General features: G+C 42.8%; 1 protein-coding gene across 3 annotated transcripts in view; it reads right to left on the reverse strand.

Annotated features, from left to right (window-relative positions):
* si:dkey-87k14.1 (leucine-rich repeat transmembrane protein FLRT2) overlaps nt 1–19,591 on the reverse strand; it is a 64,156-nt gene extending 44,565 nt beyond the window's left edge. For all 3 annotated transcript variants that reach the window (XM_046309372.1, XM_046309371.1, XM_046309374.1), the window contains exon 1: nt 19,289–19,591. The gene's annotated coding sequence lies outside the window, so the exon portion shown is untranslated. The remainder of the gene's footprint in view (nt 1–19,288) is intronic.
* Between the last annotated feature and the right edge of the window lie 720 nt (nt 19,592–20,311).

Genomic DNA, 20,311 nt, shown 5'->3' on the forward strand with positions numbered 1-20,311 from the left:
TTATTATCATGTCTTGTCCCTGTGCTCCCCATGCTATTCGTTTCCCTCTGCTGGTCTTATTTGGTTCTTTCCCTCCTTCTATCCCTCTCTCTCCCCCTCCCTCTCTCACTCTCTCGCTCTCTCTTCTCTCTATCGTTCCGTTCCTGCTCCCAGCTGTTCCTATTCCCCTAATCATCATTTAATCTTCCCACACCTGTTCCCGATCCTTTCCCCTGATTAGAGTCCCTATTTATTCCTTTGTGATCCGTTCCTGTCCCGTCGGTTCCTTGTATTGTATTCACCATGCTGTGATTGCGTTTCGCCCTGTCCTGTCGTGTTTTTGCTGTGATTGTGTATCGCCCTGTCCTGTCGTGTTTTTTTGCCTTCATCAGATGCTGCGTGTGAGCAGGTGTCTCTGTCGACTACGGCCTGCGCCTACCCGAAGCGACCTGCAGTCTGTGGCCGCTTCTCCAGTTATTTCCCCTCTACAAGTCTAGAGGATTTCTGTTATTCCCTGTTTGGACTTAAATAAACTCTGTTTCTGTTAAGTCGCTTTTGGGTCCTCTTTCACCTGCATGACATCCGCTGTCCTGGCGTCGTGAGGGAGTTTGTTCCACCATTGGGGGGCCAGGGCAGCGAACAGTTTTGACTGGGCTGGAAGTCAAAACTGTGTGCTGGAACAGTGTTGTCAGAACATTGTAAGCTACTGTATGTGTTCATATGAAGTTGATATTTGAAACATGGACAGGCCAAGGCCAACAGAGTGCCATACATTATCACAATCCAGGCTTTTCATATTAAAGTCCAGCCAACAGAGAAATTGAGTCACACATCGAGACGTGCAGTATAACACTGCATGTGGCATACTCCATTTCAAAGTAGTGGGGAGGGCAGGGAGTTTCAGACCTGCATTAGCCATGTTCAGGAAGGAATACCACATTCCCAGTCATGGCACATTCCTGGGACAGGCAAAAAAAATCCCGTGGGGGACAGAGATTGGCTTGTGTCCAGTCCAACTGATAGCTAGACCTCATAACAAGAAGGACTTGTTTTTAGTGAATGGCCTCTTTGCATGCACAGCGGGAACATGAAGCTTGGGCTTTCTGACTGTAGGCCTCACAGGCAGGCTCAGACCTGGAGCTAGCCCTCCTGTCTTATGTCCCTCTCCACATCACCACTGGGCTCTGGGCTTAGCTGTATTATTATTATTCTTCCACACTCGGCTGGAGTCTGTGTGCCTCAAACAAGCGCAGGTATTGTGTTTTGTGTTCCACACGGAGGGAAAGAAAACGGGAGGGAGGGGGGCTACCAGTCACATTTCCCATCAGGGTCCGTCTTGGCAGCGGAGGGAAGGAATACCCCAGTCATCTTTCAACAGTATCCACTAATGAACCGTTTTTATATGACAGCATGTAATTACAAACACGGCCAGCCATGTCATGAAACCTTTTTTCCTACCTCTCTCTCTCTCTCTCTCTCTCTCTCTCTCAATTCAATTCAATTCAATTCAATTCAAGGGCTTTATTGGCATGGGAAACATGTGTTAACATTGCTAAAGCAAGTGAGGTAGATAATAAATAAAGTGAAATAAACAATAAAAATTAAACGATCTGCAAGGCAGAGTTCATCCCAGCCTATGCCTCCCTCCAGTCCCTCCACTTCTTGGCACTGACGGAAACATGGATCACCACAGATAACACTGCTACTCCCACTGCTCTCTCTTCGTCCGCCCACGTGTTCTCGCACACCCCGAGAGCTTCTGGTCAGCGGGGTGGTGGCACCGGGATCCTCATCTCTCCCAAGTGGTCATTCTCTCTTTCTCCCCTTACCCATCTGTCTATCGCCTCCTTTGAATTCCATGCTGTCACAGTTACCAGCCCTTTCAAGCTTAACATCCTTATCATTTATCGCCCTCCAGGTTCCCTCGGAGAGTTCATCAATGAGCTTGATGCCTTGATAAGCTCCTTTCCTGAGGACGGCTCACCTCTCACAGTTCTGGGCGACTTTAACCTCCCCATGTCTACCTTTGACTCATTCCTCTCTGCCTCCTTCTTTCCACTCCTCTCCTCTTTTGACCTCACCCTCTCACCTTCCCCCCTACTCACAAGGCAGGCAATACGCTCGACCTCATCTTTACTAGATGCTGTTCTTCCACTAACCTCATTGCAACTCCCCTCCAAGTCTCCGACCACCACCTTGTATCCTTTTCCCTCTCGCTCTCATCCAACACTTCCCACACTGCCCCACTCGGATGGTATCGCGCCGTCCCAACCTTCGCTCTCTCTCCCCCGCTACTCTCTCCTCTTCCATCCTATCATCTCTTCCCTCTGCTCAAACCTTCTCCAACCTATCTCCTGATTCTGCCTCCTCAACCCTCCTCTCCTCCCTTTCTGCATCCTTTGACTCTCTATGTCCCCTATCCTCCAGGCCGGCTCGGTCCTCCCCTCCCGCTCCGTGGCTCGACGACTCATTGCGAGCTCACAGAACAGGGCTCCGGGCAGCCGAGCGGAAATGGAGGAAAACTCGCCTCCCTGCGGACCTGGCATCCTTTCACTCCCTCCTCTCTACATTTTCCTCCTCTGTCTCTGCTGCTAAAGCCACTTTCTACCACTCTAAATTCCAAGCATCTGCCTCTAACCCTAGGAAGCTCTTTGCCACCTTCTCCTCCCTCCTGAATCCTCCTCCCCCTCCCCCCCCTCCTCCCTCTCTGCAGATGACTTCGTTAACCATTTTGAAAAGAAGGTCGACGACATCCGATCCTCGTTTGCTAAGTCAAATGACACCGCTGGTTCTGCTCACACTGCCCTACCCTGTGCTCTGACCTCTTTCTCCCCTCTCTCTCCAGATGAAATCTCGCATCTTGTGACGGCCGGCCGCCCAACAACCTGCCTGCTTGACCCTATCCCCTCCTCTCTTCTCCAGACCATTTCCGGAGACCTTCTCCCTTACCTCACCTCGCTCATCAACTCATCCCTGACCGCTGGCTACGTCCCTTCCGTCTTCAAGAGAGCGAGAGTTGCACCCCTTCTGAAAAAACCTACACTCGATCCCTCCGATGTCAACAACTACAGACCAGTATCCCTTCTTTCTTTTCTCTCCAAAACTCTTGAACGTGCCGTCCTTGGCCAGCTCTCCCGCTAATCTCTCTCAGAATGACCTTCTTGATCCAAATCAGTCAGGTTTCAAGACTAGTCATTCAACTGAGACTGCTCTTCTCTGTATCACGGAGGAGAGTGCTCACGGAGTGCTCTCTCCTCTGCTCTCATCCTTCTAGACCTATCGGCTGCCTTCGATACTGTGAACCATCAGATCCTCCTCTCCACCCTCTCCGAGTTGGGCATCTCCGGCGCGGCCCACGCTTGGATTGCGTCCTACCTGACAGGTCGCTCCTACCAGGTGGCGTGGCGAGAATCTGTCTCCTCACCACGCGCTCTCACCACTGGTGTCCCCCAGGGCTCTGTTCTAGGCCCTCTCCTATTCTCGCTATACACCAAGTCACTTGGCTCTGTCATAACCTCACATGGTCTCTCCTATCATTGCTATGCAGATGACACACAATTAATCTTCTCCTTTCCCCTTTCTGATGACCAGGTGGCGAATCGCATCTCCGCATGTCTGGCAGACATATCAGTGTGGATACCACCTCACCACCTCAAGCTGAACCTCGGCAAGATGGAGCTGCTCTTCCTCCCGGGGAAGGACTGCCCGTTCCATGATCTCGCCATCACGGTTGACAACTCCATTGTGTCCTCCTCCCAGAGCGCTAAGAACCTTGGCGTGATCCTGGACAACACCCTGTCGTTCTCAACTAACATCAAGGCGGTGGCCCGTTCCTGTAGGTTCATGCTCTACAACATCCGCAGAGTACGACCCTGCCTCACACAGGAAGCGGCGCAGGTCCTAATCCAGGCACTTGTCATCTCCCGTCTGGATTACTGCAACTCGCTGTTGGCTGGGCTCCCTGCCTGTGCCATTAAACCACTACAACTCATCCAGAATGCCGCAGCCCGTCTGGTGTTCAACCTTCCCAAGTTCTCTCACGTCACCCCGCTCCTCCGCTCTCTCCACTGGCTTCCAGTTGAAGCTCGCATCCGCTACAAGACCATGGTGCTTGCCTACGGAGCTGTGAGGGGAACGGCACCTCAGTACCTCCAGGCTCTGATCAGGCCCTACACCCAAACAAGGGCACTGCGTTCATCCACCTCTGGCCTGCTCGCCTCCCTACCACTGAGGAAGTACAGTTCCCGCTCAGCCCAGTCAAAACTGTTCGCTGCTCTGGCCCCCCAATGGTGGAACAAACTCCCTCACGACGCCAGGACAGCGGAGTCAATCACCACCTTCCGGAGACACCTGAAACCCCACCTCTTTAAGGAATACCTATGATAGGATAAAGTAATCCTTCTCACCCCCCCCTTAAAAGATTTAGATGCACTATTGTAAGTGGCTGCCCCACTGGATGTCATAAGGTGAATGCACCAATTTGTAAGTCGCTCTGGATAAGAGCGTCTGCTAAATGACTTAAATGTAATGTAAATGTAAAAGGTAAACATTACACATACAGAAGTTTCAAAACAATAAAGACATTACAAATGTCATATTATATACATATACAGTGTTTTAACAATGTACAAATGGTTAAAGGACACAAGATAAAATAAATAAGCATAAATATGGGTTGTATTTACAATGGTGTGTGTTCTTCACTGGTTGCCTTTTTCTCGTGGCAACAGGTCACAAATCTTGCTGCTGTGATGGCACACTGTGGAATTTCACCCAGTAGATATGGGAGTTTATCAAAATTGGATTTGTTTTCGAATTCTTTGTGGATCTGTGTAATCTGAGGGAAATATGTCTCTCTAATATGGTCATACATTGGGCAGGAGGATAGGAAGTGCAGCTCAGTTTCCACCTCATTTTGTGGGCAGTGAGCACATAAGCCTGTCTTCTCTTGAGAGCCACGTCTGCCTACGGCGGCCTTTCTCAATAGCAAGGCTATGCTCACTGAGTCTGTACATAGTCAAAGCTTTCCTTAATTTTGGGTCAGTCACAGTGGTTAGGTATTCTGCCGCTGTGTACTCTCTGTGTAGGGCCAAATAGCATTCTAGTTTGCTCTGTTTTTTTGTTAATTCTTTCCAATGTGTCAAGTAAATATCTTTTTGTTTTCTCATGATTTGGTTGGGTCTAATTGTGCTGCTCTCTCTCTCTCTCTCTCTCTCTCTCTCTCTCTCTCTCTCTCTCTCTCTCTCTCTCTCTCTCTCTCTCTCTCTCTCTCTCTCTCTCTCCATCTGATGTTGAATTCATTCTCTGTGCCAGTTTGTACATATACATTTGGAATCCAATTCACACCCCTGACAGTGTGGATGTTGACAGACTCCCCGTACTAATATTTTGACATAACTGTACAGAGCAGTCTTCCTCCTACCTTATGGAAGTATTCAGATACAGACGCACATACCAAACACCTGTCAGTGGGTGGAAACACTGTCATTTGTATCATGATTATCTGTAAATTGTTACACAGTTTTTAAAAACGTGGTTGAAACTGTAAAATGGGTTAGTTCATATGCAAGAAAGTCAGTGTGTAGTTTATCAAGTGTATTTTTCTACACTTATTGTGAAATAATGTTATGACAATGTTATGACAAGAAACTTTCCCTAAGCGGAGAAAGATGGAGAGAAATATCCACATGCCAGAGATCTTATTTTCTAGTCTCAGTACTGTCCCTGCTGCCCTTGAAATTCTCAAAATGGCAAACTAATTTGTCAGCTTTTAGCTTGGTTTTCTACCACTTCTGACCTTAGACCACCCTACCCTACCAAACCAATCAATATCCCGAACACACACACACACACACACACACACACACACACACACACACACACACACACACACACACACACACACACACACACACACACACACACACACACACACACACACACACACACACACACACACACACACACACACACACACACACACACACACACACACACACACCTAACACTTTTTGGGTATCCTTTTCCCTCCTCCCCACCACAGTTTTGGTTGAGGATAGGTTATCATGCTGCTTACAGTCATGCAGGCGAACTGGTAGATTCCTAACGATTTCCACTCTCTACTCTGTGAGACTTCCAGGCAGTTCAAGTCCCACGGCCAAGACCTCAGTCTCTCTCATCAGTATGCTGCACAGTAGAGCAGACAAATGCTTTCATCACAATGCAGAGGGCGAGCTAGGAGATGATACTTTGAGATGAAAACAGACAAATCATCTGTTTTCCAGAACGAGGGTGAGATTGGGATCTCCCCCTGATGGAGAGAGAATGGCTCTCTCTTTTTCTCTCTACTACTGCCTCTCTCTGTCTTTCTGTCTTTCTGTCTGTCTGTCTGTCTGTCTTTCTGTCTGTCTGTCTGTCTGTCTGTCTGTCTGTCTGTCTGTCTGTCTGTCTGTCTGTCTGTCTGTCTGTCTGTCTGTCTGTCTGTCTGTCTGTCTGTCTGTCTGTCTGTCTGTCTGTCTGTCTGTCTGTCTGTCTGTCTGTCTCTCTTTCTCTCTATCTGTGTCTCTCTCACTGTCTCTCTCAGTCTTGTATAACTAACCTTGTTGGGACACACAATTCCGTCCCATTCAAAATTATATTTTCCCTGACCCCGTACCCTAACCTCACCCTCTCCAGACCGGTATGATGTACAATATAGAAACAGGGCAGAAAGTTGCAATACGCACGTGCAACCCATGGTTTGATACCAGCATAAACCACAAAACCTAACCTTAACTATAACCCTAAAACTAACCCCAGCTCCAAACCCTATTGCTAAATCTAATTATAAGCCTAACAAATTCTACATTAACTCTAAACCTTTTAGAAATAGCGTTTGACCTTGTGGGGACTAACAAAATGTCCCTTGTTGGTCTGTTTTTTGTTTGTTTACTATTTTGTGGGAAATTCTGCTCCAAGAACAGGGATAATATCCTGCCACTGCAGATAACTTAATCATACTGTGTTGAGTCTGCCAAGATGCATATTCATGTGTCTTATCTACAATATGTCACAGTAAAGCTATTTCTAGGACATGGACTAAATTCTGTTGGGTTAGCTTCTAATAAAATATTCTACAACGTGTTCTACATGTGAAACGGTTTACTTATTTAAATAGTGGCTTACCATAGTTTGTTTCCATGTCCTGTAACACATGAATTGGATTGAGAACACAGGCAACAGCTCTCCTCTTCTCAATCTGTGTCTCCTGATAACTTGTACTTTGTTGTACTTTGGACAGTTACTTTGATATGCATTCTAGAGTTTCTTTGTTTCCCAAATCACAATTTTTCTAACTAAAATCCTTTTACTCCTCAAAATGTGTACTTCTCTTCCCACGTTTTTATGGTTATATTTTTATAGCCCTCCATGGGACAATGGGAATGCGTAGACAGCAAACACAGAGAGCTGGCCTGTGTTTAGCTAGCTAGCTCATTTGTGTGAGTGTACATTACCTATACATAAAATGCCTTGCATTGACCCTGTGTCCTAATTTACGACAGTCAGAAAAGCCTTGCTAATGGGCACACTCCTCCTAAAATAGCCTGCCTCACAGAGGCCACCATACATCATGTAACTGTGCCTGGGTTGCATCCTAAATGGTACCCTATTTACTATAGAGCACACTACTTTTGATAGGACTCTGGTGTCCACTCATTTCATTCCATCAGGCGGAAAGGAAAGGGAAGACCCCCGGCGAAAAAAACAAATGGCGTTAACAGGAGCACTTTCCTCCGGGCGATAAAGAGGGAGGGCACGTTCCTCCCTCTCGGTCTCTGCTAGCTGCACTCCACCATGTCATTCCAGGGGTACTTAATAGACCAAGTTGTTATGGACAGCAGTTTGTAACTGGAGATTTGTACCTTCCTGGGCCACGTCTTTATGCCTGCAGCCAAGACTCAATCAGCAAAATTATGTTGAAATTAAAGGTAAGAAGATGTCTTTCCAGACGTTGAAAATACATCTTATTTGGATATTGAAATTATGTCTTATACAGACGTCAAAAATACGTATTTCCCAGATGTTGAAAATATTTTTTTTCAGAATACTGTACATATTTTCTTGATGTTGAAATCAGGTGTATGTTACGTACTGAATGAAAGGTTAAAATATGTATTTTCCAGACGTTGATTTACATTTACAGACATTGAAAATCTTTTTTTAACGGTCATTGATTCTATGGCCAAATTTCAACATTATATCACAATAATTATTTTCCAAACCAATTAATAGGAAAGAGGAGCCAATTGGGGATTGCAACAAAACATGTATTATTGCTCCCATCTATGACATGCTTTTACTGTGTGTTATCTTTTTCAAAAGCTTTAAAACTGGAAGTGAGGATGTTCAAAGTAGTCCAATATACAAAATAAACCAACAGACCACTTCAATTACAACGGATTTTTTCCCCCTTGCAATGACTGTAATATGTTGTTTTTCTACCTTAGTTGAATGCGCTGAGTGTAAGTCACTCTGGATAAGAACGTCTACTGAATGACCAAAATATAAATGCAAAAACAAACACTTGCAAAGCGTGCTGGGCATTATTTTAATTAGCCCCCAAACAAGTACACACGTGGTCGGTGCGGACCAGATCCAAACCCGAACAAATCATAGATGCCTAGGCTATGTTTCACAAGTATGAACATCACAGTACAGTATAGCACAGTTTAGTACAGTGGAGCATAGTAGAAGATTGAAGAGTACAGTACAATATGGTACGGTACAGGACAGTATAATTTTATTCAGTAGAATACAGTACAGTACTTACAGTACAATAGAGTTTAATTGCATTAGACTAAAGTACAGTAGAGTACAATACAGTAGAGAATACTACAGTAAACGATAGTTTAATTCAGTGGAGTAGAGTACCGCACAATACAGTATAGTTGAATAGTTTTTCTTGGTGAGTGCAGATGCACCCAGGGACGGGGCTAGTGTACTACGGCTGTTCAAGATCAAAAACTTGTCTCGTCAGAAGAAAATAAATACAACAAATCTGGATAAACTAAGCTGAAAATAAATGTTTTACCAGGGAGTGGTCCTAAATCGGTCCAGGAGTTGTGCCTATGACCATTTTTCTTTTGTTGCTGATGTTGCATGGTCATGGAAAAACTTGACCCACATACTGTATGACCACTACTGGCAGCACATTTGTTTTCAGGTAGGTTCATTTGTATTTATTTTGTTTTTCATCATCATAATGCCAGGAAAGGGCAGAACAGCATCCTTGCCATGGAGGAAGGCTGTGCCGAGATGTACTCAATATAATCAGAAAACCCCAGCCAGTGTTAGGAACATTTCTGTGATAACCTGTGTTTGCAGTGAGGTCAAATTACTGTACCGTGGCCTACATCTCACCAACAAGAGCTACAATCCTCTGCTTTGATCCCTGCCAGCCCAGCCATCACTCAGGCTAGGGCCTGGGAGAATTCACTGGAGGTCCGACCGGACAGCCCCAGGTTCCAGGGCCCAGAGCCAAAACCCTGAAGTATTGCAGCAATCTCAATTAATGAATATTGTTTTAGTGGTGGTATCATTTCACGGCTGATACAGTGTGTACCATGAAAATAGCGAGCAGCGGGGGCAGCCTGTAACCGATCTGGGCGGTTGCCTTGCCAACAAAAACTGACTCACTTCTTGGAATCTTTGAATTTGCAACAATAAATCAGGACAGGGAGTAGCGGCCAGTCAATCTACCCAGGATCTGAAACTCAAGCCGTCACATTGTGTGTGTGGCTGGTGTGTGTGGCTGGTGTGTGTGTGTGTGCGCACATTTGCGCACGTGTGTACATGTGTGTTGGGTCTAGGGGCTCAAAGTGAGGCGTCTCTCTGGATCATATCTGTGCCACTTAATCATGTCTCTCAGCAGCTGAACAAATGGAGATTGACGTTGTTCCCACTTCTGCTCTCATCCCTGTGAGTGGCTTACACACGGGCATGACCGATCCCAGCACATGCGTGTCACAAGATATACGAGCGGCTGCACATATGAACTACTTCACAAAACGTGTTGAAGGATAGAGTGGAAGTGTGTACTACGTCAAACAGAGGATGAGCTAGGAATAGGACAGTTTTGGTCTCCACGTACGTGAGGCTTTTGTGACTTATGTTCTGACAAGCCCTCCCCGGCTAGCACAAACTACTTGGCTAACAAGCAATGTAGTCCAAAAGGGAGTACAAACTAACTCAGAGCAGACTTTCACAATTTCACTGGTCCAGGTAGTTTTAAACTTGCTTTTGGCTATAGTCTGGCTTGTATTATACCATATTGAAGTCATTACATTATAATATAGTTTGACTTGATATTGACACTGGGATATGGACTTTTAATGATTTGATACTTAACGTGACTGAATAGTCATGAGAACATAACCCAAAAAAGAGATGTAAGCCAAGTGTGATCGCTCCATAGACTTTGGCAAGTCAACTCGGGAACACTTATCTCATCCTGGTCTTATGAGGTAAAACAGACTTTCAAAAAAGCTTTTAGAAAGTTAACTTTTCTAATGGGACAAATGGTATCTTGAGATATTCACATGTAACTTAGACCTTCGCTTGAATCTTTGATGTCAATTGGAGAATTCAAAGTCTGAGTTATGCTTCCAAATATCGAATTCGGATTTGGCACCAATGTGCATATAATCAAAACAACACAAGGTCTAAAAATGTGCTTTACATGTGTTGTGGCTTATATTCTTTATTTTCTTATGATTCCATAACTCCTCCCTATATTCACAAGGGTCTAACAGTGGGTGTGGAGAAGATTTAAATGTGCCGCAATAACAGCGATATTCTTTGTGCACTACTCACAGTTCTCACTTTGTGTCACAGTTTCAAACTATTTCAAACTTCTCATTTCTGTCCAGACAACAGTATATACAAGCATAGACAAACAATGCTTTCCCCCCAAAACCTTCTCTGTGGTAATGTCATTCTACGGTACATGCAGTTGTGTCTGTGTACTGTGTATGTGTGTGTGTGCACGTGTGTGCATGTGTGTCCGTGTGTGCATTCTTGCTTGCTTTCTTGTGTGTACAGTATAAATAAATAAAACCCACCAAACAGTGCCATTGAGCCAACATCCACGCACATATATTACATCTGGTTTCTCAGATGGGGCTATAGATGTTCTCTATCAACATAATCATCTCCACATGCCCTGTGGAGTGTGCAATGTTATGTACACATTGCTCCCTAACCACCGCCTTCAGCTACAAATCACAATCAAAATGATTACCTCTCGGAGATTAATGTAGCCTACTACATGACCTGTTACAATAATGCTTCTGGGATGTGTGATTGAATGGTTGTAGTAATTTTGAAGACAGCGAATAATAGGCTACACAGGTTATTTTGTTCAAACTGAGATTGAAAATGTACCAAAACTTACAGTGCAGCTAAGAGTGTAATAATGTTTTTTAAGGTAAGTTTTGGTAATGGTGTAGACAGAGCCAGTGGGTGACAATCAGTGTTTTAAGAGAGTTACAGTGCAGCTAAGAGTATAATAATGCTTATTTTAGGAAGCTCTCTTAAACCACTGATTGTCACCCACTGGCTCTGTCTACACCATTGCATCATACCTAGGGCTAAACCATTTGTGTGCCCTACTCTCTACTCTCATTGGCTATTCTGAAAAAATATGAAAAATTCTGATGACAGAAGAAAAGGAGAGTGGAGCGAGACAACCCTTCAGAGACTGTGTGTGTTTGTTTCTTTATTTATATTTAATTGTATCATTTTCTTACATTTTCTCCCCAAATTCATGGTAACCAACAGTCTTGCCCAATTGCTGCAACTCCCATAAGGACTCGGGAGAGGCAAAGGCCGAGAGCCGGTCGTACTCCGAAACACAACCCAGCCAAGCCACACTGCTTCTTGACACAATGCCTGCTTAACCCGGAAGCCAGCCGCACCAATGTGTTGGAGGAAACACCTAGCAATTGTGTCAGCATGCATTGCACCCGGCTCACCGCAGGAGTCGCTAGAGCACGATGGGACAAGAATATCCCTGCTGGCCAAACCCTCCCTCTAACCAAACGACGCTTGACCAATTGTGCGCCACCCATGGGTCTTCCGGTCATGGCCGGCTGCGACAAAGCCTGGACTCGAACCAGGACCTCTAGTGCCTTAGACCACTGCACCACTGTCTGTTTCTGTGTGCTTGCGAGAGAGCTTTAGCAAAAAAAAAATTGATCTTCCCCCCCAAGCTTAGATGAGGTCGATGCTTTGTCTTCCATCTGGTCTGCCACCAGCGCTAGGCCCCTTTAATGTGAAAGACACAAGGTTAGGGGATCCACTTACTAAACAGCAGCAGCCTCCGCCAGGTAATCAACTAAGCATGGCATTGCAATTTGACCTGGGTCAACCAGGCTCATACCTCCACTTTAAGACAGGAGGAGAAAGCCCTGTGAATGTCCCAAATGGTGCCCTATTTAGTGCATTACTTTTGACCAGATCCCTTGATCCTCAGACACTCAGTCAATGGGAATTTGCATAACATGCTTTCTATTTAGTGTGGCCTCCACTGTTCTAATCTTGGTTATCTCTATATCCCTTTGTCTCAGTGTTTTTTGTGGGTTTTTTTCTTGCCTGGAAACAAAAATGGAAATGTTGTTTATAGACCATTGCATCATTTTGTTTGTTCCATAAATATTTTTAAATGTATGGTTTTGAATCTGTTTCCAAGGATGCCAACAGGCTGAACGTACGTAGGAGTTAGGATTAACCACTAATGGGGGTTAAAAAATGTGGCCTGCAGGAATGAGGTCTAATCCAAATGGAGCTGATTTGGATTTAAGCTTTTAATAAAGATGCAGAGCATCACACCCACTTGGCAGACCTAAACTTTTCCACTTCTCTTTGTTTCTTGGCAGCATCATGTAAAACAAAAGTAGAATACAACCCACCGGTTGCCAACCCATACTCTCCCAGACCTCTTTGAAATGCCCAATAAAGTCAATATAGTCATTTTCTCCTGTTTTCATTTCCCTCCTCCTCTGCCTCTGGAATGATGCTAATATGTTTTTCTAGCCAAGTGCCCCGACACCACAACAAATTCTTTAGGAGCGAAGCAAGAGTCTAATGTTTACCACCTTGGAACAAGTTTTGAGTCCATGCTTTTGGAAAATCTGCAATACACCAGCGGATCGTTAACAATCTTTTTTAACATAGCCCAGTTATTACAGAGCTAATGCTGCATTGGATGGGTTGATTTTCAGTTTCGGCTAAGTTTGCAAACTTTCTGTAACGTTCCTCAAATTCACAGGTTTTCCAGAAATCCCAGTTAGAATATTCCCAGAATCAGGAAGGAAAAAGCAGGAAATCCAGAATCAGCCAACCAGTATTTCTGGAAAACCTGGTGATTTGGGGAAAGTTAGAGTATTTTTTTAAACCTTGAGGAGAGTAGAGGATTCAATGCTAATGCAGCTCAGACCCACTGGCTAGGTCTCAATGGGAGGTGCTAACAGTATAAATGCATAAATAAATAATTTGGTCATTTGTATAACCGAAGAAAGAAGCTGGAGCCCGCTGCTAAGAAATGTATCATCTGGTCCATTGAGCAAGATCCCTCCTCAATGGAATACAGTTCAGCCGATTCTATTCAATTCAACAGTAAACTTATATTTTACAGTTGATATGTTCTATCTAGCCTGATCATAAGATGTAAAGACCTAAATATGAGACCGTTTTTATTGCTTCATTTGATAATATCTACTCACTATATGCTTCATAGGAAACCCCAGACAACTCTCTAAAATTAGTTGTGAAATTATTCTGTCTCGTACTGAAAAACTTCTACAGTTTGCTATAGAATACTACAGTACTTACTATAAAAGTCTTTAGTAAACTGTAGAATACTATACTACACACTGTAGTATCCCTCAATCATGTGTACACAGCAAATTCTCCAGTGTTAAATCAACACGGACAGTGTTAAATTTAACACTGGTCCAGTGTCTATACGGGTCCACACTTTTCTGTGTTAAATTAACAGACTGCTTAGTGTAAAGGCTTATTTGCATATTTTCCAGAGTGCCTTGCCTTTCAAGTAAATGGTATAGTTGCCACCAATGACTGTATTTGTTAGTGACAGACATGGCTGTTGAATTCATCAAGAAAGATTATAATCTGATATGTTATAATTAAAATTTAAATTACTTAACACAATTCAACAAGTATTTCAGAAAGTCACATTATGATGGATTACAAAGTGATGTGTGAATCATATTGCAATCAAGGCAGACTGGGGATATCTAGCATTTAGAATTTTTATTCAACCACAACCTGATTTTAGATTGACTGCCAGGTTGGGATGTATAAGATGTGAAAATAGCTAAAGCATCTAAACTGGAGTTTGGACAAATGTATGTTAATTATATTTGATTAACATTTGATTAATTATGCTACTTTGTTTCAAAAACATGTATAGAAACAAACCATTTCAAAAAATCCTTCCAGGTTATAGAAAGATCACACACACACACACACACACACACACACACACACACACACACACACACACACACACACACACACACACACACACACACACACACACACACACACACACACACACACACACACACACACACACACACACACACACACACACACACACACACACACACACACAACACTCCACTTATGTCAAGGATAATAACACAAACCACTATAGTAAATACTACAGTATAGTACGATCATCAAGAACAATACATTAATTACAATAGTATTTATACTATATGTAACTGGAAATACTACATTATACTACAATATACAACAGTAAATACTGCAGTAAAGTCTACAAAAACACTACAGTGAATGCTGCAGTAAAGTCTGCAAAAATAAAACAGGGAATAATACTATAGTATTTATACCATAGTATGCTGTAGTATTTTTTCATGTGGGTCATCTGTATGTTTTAGAGATCTGCCCTAAGGCGGAGTAAGATTTGACAAACTGAAAAACAAAACGATAAGCATAACATGAGGACAAGGTACTTTGTGACCAGCAAACAAGAGACCCCAAAAAATATATGCCTTGACATTGTTCACAGTTTGGAGTTAAGAGTTAAGAGCCCAAGTCATTGCTTAGCCTCAATATGTCTCCCGCCATTTGTGAAAGATAATACCCCTGGAACCATCCATTTACTACAGAGTATTGCTACTACCTAATTCAGCTCTGTCCTGGTTCTGGAAGCCCCTTTAACCTGTCTACAAAGCCAGGGGAACCAGCTTCAAACCAGCCCTGCCCGGGGAGAGGAGATCTAAAGATATACTGTTCTATAGTCATTAAGTCTTGTCGTCATTAGGTACCCAATGACTGTACGGTCAATGGGCAAGTTCAGCAAGTGTTCACTGTTTTGTGTGTGTGCACGTGGGCATGCACATGTATGGTGTTTCTGTGTGAACGTTTGTGTGTGTTCTTTTGTGTGTGTTTTTATCTTTCTACAACTACAGTGGCGTACAGTAGGTGACCTGTCCACGGCGACCCGACCAGCGATGAAACTGTTGTCAGCACTTTGTCACTGTCACATGTCTCACAACACGTAAATCCACTGTGACATAAGCAAAGGGAAAGCCCCAGAAGGGGTTGTTCCTTTTGTCAACATACAGAGTTGTAGCCAACATAAATGCATTTTCATCACAATATTTTGTATTTATTTATTTTACCTTTATTTAACCAGGCAAGTCAGTTAAGAACACATTCTTATTTTCAATGACGGCCTGGGAACAGTGGGTTAACTGCCGGTTCAGGGGCAGAACAACTTGTAGATTTGTACCTTGTCAGCTCAGGGGTTTGAACTCACAACCTTATGGTTACTAGTCCAACACTCTAACCACTAGGCTACGCCATAGGATTCATTTTAAACTGTTGCTTTTTCTAGTAAATACATTTTTTTTAAACTTCTTCAGGCAGTAGATATAACAAACCTAAAACTACAAAACAAAAACTGCTGGTAAAAGTTTGTATTCTATCTCATATTTTTGTAGAACAGTACAAAAGCTCTTTTTGATCTTGAGATGTTTTCAACGCTCTTCCGCTGTTCAATCGGCTTCATAGAAACACAACAATCATCCCATTGAATCACAATTCAGTTGTGAGATGTATTCAAATTCTGGTCTGTCTGAATTGTACTATTTCTATGAACAGCTCTGTCCAGGATTTAATGATTGAGATAGTATTTGAATGAATTAATGTCAGTAAATAGAACTGCAGGGCAAACAGCTACTGCAGGGCAAACAGGCACTGGGGGGATAGCAACCATAACTGTGGTTTCACCTTTGATCAAAACACTGTAAAAGACAAGTGGATGGGCTGCAAACACACTAGGAAAGCAGAGACATGAAATATGCACACACAAACACAACCCCCCCCCCCCACACACACAAACACACAAGTATGTCCTTGCAAACACATACAGTAGATATACACACCGAACTCTTCTAAGAGCCTATCGTGACAATGCTCAAGAGGCCTAGTAGTGAAGACCACCATTGAGACTTTCATTTTATTCCTGTTTTGACGAATGAAACAACTGATGTAAGATTTTGATCTGGTTCTGTCTGTTGTTTTAAATCTACTATTCCAAGCTACACTATGTCATGTCACATCTACTCCCGCTCCCCCTCGGTCAACGTCGCCAGTTTATTCATTATTACGCACACCTGCCACCATCGTTACGCGCACCTGCGCTTCATGAGTCACCTGAACTCCATCACCTTCCTGATTACCTCCCCTATATTTGCCATTCCCTTTGGTTCTTTACCCAGGCGTTATTGACTCTGTTTCTGTGTTTCATGTCTGTACGCTACTCTTGTTTTGTTCCATGTTTCATTTCTTTATTAAATTCACTCCCTGTACTTGCTTCCCGATTCCTAGCGTACACGTTACACACTGTAACGGAAAACTGTAAATTATACGGTCATTTTGTCTATTATCAACAGTAAAATACTCTGAAATGTTTTTATGCAGCATACTTAACATTAGGATGCATTGTGGGGAAATGTTGTGGGCGGGGAAAGAAATGCTGCATTTCAAATGGTACTGTAATTCCACCCCACAGAATACAGTACATTACTGTATTTTTGGAGCAACATAAACCTTTTGACCACTAGTGAGTGCATGGTATTTTTGTTTCCAGGTAATTAACATATTTTGAGGCATGCCTTGTAAGAAGCTATCTTTGAAGCAACAGTGAATTTAACTCCTATGTGGATATAGTGCCCCATCATTTTAAAATGTATAGGGTACAGATTGGAGTGGCAGCCAGTCTTAAATCTTAAAGCTGCAATGTGTAACTTTTTGGGCGACCTCACCAAATTTACATAGAAATTTGTGTTATACATCTGTCATTCTCATAGAAAGCAATTAAGAAGCAGTAGATCTACTCTATGTGTGCTTTTTCTATGCTTCCCGTTGTCAAGTTAATTTTTTTCTTACATTTTTTACCTTTTTTTATGAAACTTTTTTTAACCCCTATTTAGTTATTCAAGTTTAGTTTTTGTGTCTTTTACTGTCTGTTTTGTACACCAGTTTCAAACTGATGACAATTATTTTTTTATGATTTAAGATGGTACAATGATTCTCTACACTATACTTGCTTGTTTTGTCACATAACCTAAAACTAGCCAAATTATTAGACACTTTGCAAGCAGGAAATGGTGGCGCGATTTCGGCATAGTGCATCTTTAAATGGTTGAGCATTTTGCCATGTCCTTTTAGTCTGTTTTGCTCTGTAGATGCTGTCAGTTTAGAAGCCTTTGTTAAGCCCGCTAGAAGTGCAAGTAATATACTGTAAACCACCAAATATTCATTCAAATCTTTAAGTGTCTATTGACGCATGGGCGGCCTCTCAATCCACTACATCCGCATATGTCGGCCTTCCACATCTGGCGGTGGAAGGTGGCTGAGCTACAGTGGTGTTTGTCAGACCATGAGATATCCCAAAAATGGGTCTTCTTATGGAAACGTTTGGGCTACAAACTAATATGTAGCCTCCGAAACATTTGGGCTTCAAACTAATATGGAAAGATGAGATTCTCACAAACACGATGGTGTTTTCCATTTTGCTCTCCGACCCCCACAAGTGCCATGGGACTCGTCAGAATGTAAGTTGAGGAGAGATACTGTATTTATTTATATTACAGTAGATGTACTGTAAAATGAAATACAGAATTTTACTTGCCACTGAGCCTGTAAGCTACTGTCAAAATCAAGGTAACCCCTTTCCAATGAGCAAAATTCCCAAAAGTGGGGAAACGGTGAACAGTTATACGGATTTCATGGACTGCGGCCCGTCTGTCGTTATTCTAAATTCATGTTCAGATTTAAAGAACATACAACAATACATCAGATTAGATGAAATCTGTGTATTTTCAATGAATTGCATTTTGCGGTATCGCTGCATTTTACAATTCTGTTTCCAATAGGAGATTGTATGATAGTAATGGTACTTAGGTCAAAAACACTTGAATTTGTAAGTACATGTTAAAGCTGGTTTCAAATGGTATGGTAGTGAAGCAGTGCTTGATTAAACAAACTAGTAATTTGTATGTTGTAATTGTGTAATTACAATTGTACCAAGTATTTTATTTGTAAAAATATATAATACCACCATAAAGGCTTTACATATTAAGACAAGTCATTATAAATATATATTTATATATATTCTGTAGTCTTATCCTCCAAACACTAGCACGGAATTGAGGAGGAAATTCACTCAACAAAATAAATAAAGTAATAGGATAATGCCGTATTTCCATCTACATGGCAAATCTGTGAGCCTTACAATATATCAAAGACATATTTGAAAAGTACAGTATGTGTTTCACGCTGTGTCTTTGGACAAAATACTTGAAAGGCCGGCAAGAATTCAAACCGTCTTTGAAACTACCCTTGCTTGTGTGTTGCATTATAAATGAACACGTTCAGCTTGAGTTACTCCTTGTAATACATGCTGTGTTTACATGTGATCTTCATTTAACTTTGAATATGACTTTGAATATGGTTTCTTGTTTCACATTTGATCTCAATGTACTGTAACATTGAATATAACTCTGAGGATAGTTTTGTCGTTCATTATGTTTTCACCATACATACTTTTATAACGTTTATCTAACCTCTACCAAACATGTCTTAGTAAACATTGAAATAATGATCATAAAGATTTTAGTTAATTGTCCAGCAGTTAAGCGCATGCAGCAACAATTTAACGGTTCCCCATATAGATTCTCATTATATCAGGTAATTAGGTAGGCTGGCTCTTTACCTTCTCTAGGGCTGCTGTCAGGGACTCTAAATGCATGCAGTCTCGCAGTCCTCTGTGGCGCTCCCCCTTCCTCGTACTGCACGGTTGACTTGTAAACTTTCAGAGAACGAGCAGGAGACCGGGGCCACTGCTCAGCGGCTCAAGCAACTTTTCAGTGAGATCAACACCTCAGCATTTCCTTCTCTTCATACTGTGTAACTTAACCCTCTCACTCCCTCTGTCCCTCTTCCTCAACTCCCCCTCAGCCCTGGACCAGCCCTCCACAGGCAGGCATCACACCTCCAGTTGGGATTTCGACTTCCTCTCCTTTTTATTTAACCCCTAAGCCCAGCTATCGATGAGCTCACAGGTGCAGTAGGGTCGGGTTTCCAGGCGTTGTGAAGGAAGGAGAGCCTGGGGAAGACCAGAGAACACAGGGGAGAAGGAAAAAGTGAGAGTGGCCAGGCTGGTTGAGGAGTCTCTGTATCTCACAGATGAAGACCATGTGATGATCCATCCAGCAGGCTAAAACTCCCCAAGCTTTAGAACAGAATCGCAACTTCAGCAAAGGTTAAGGTAGGGGAAATGGTACTCTTGTGAACAATGAGTGGTTCCCCCAAAAATAGGTACAGAAACTTTTCAAGCTAAGCGGTAGTTTTTATGAGGTCAAAGTGAACAGTCTATTAGCGCTGTTATTTAGAAAGGTATTTCTACGGGTTCATTACAGTGTGATGTGCTTTTAAGTTATCTCAGGTTTACTTACCTATGACCTATTTTTACATGATGTGTCTCATCTGAATGCTGCAGAACACATGTGCATTGCATCATTAAAGGTAATGACATCATGTCATAACCCCTCCTAGTATTGACGGTAATGGAACCGTGTAGTAGTTCATTGGAGAACACCCCATTGGAGAACACCCCATTCTATATGGAGTGCACTACTTTAGACTAAAACCAGTGCATAATAGGGAATAGGGTGCCATTTGGGACGCAGTCAGAACATATATAAAATTCACTATTGACTTGTTAGTAGTAGTGGGA

Source organism: Oncorhynchus gorbuscha, linkage group LG17 (assembly GCF_021184085.1).
Source record: "Oncorhynchus gorbuscha isolate QuinsamMale2020 ecotype Even-year linkage group LG17, OgorEven_v1.0, whole genome shotgun sequence".
In the NCBI taxonomy this organism is placed as follows: Eukaryota; Metazoa; Chordata; class Actinopteri; order Salmoniformes; family Salmonidae; genus Oncorhynchus; species Oncorhynchus gorbuscha.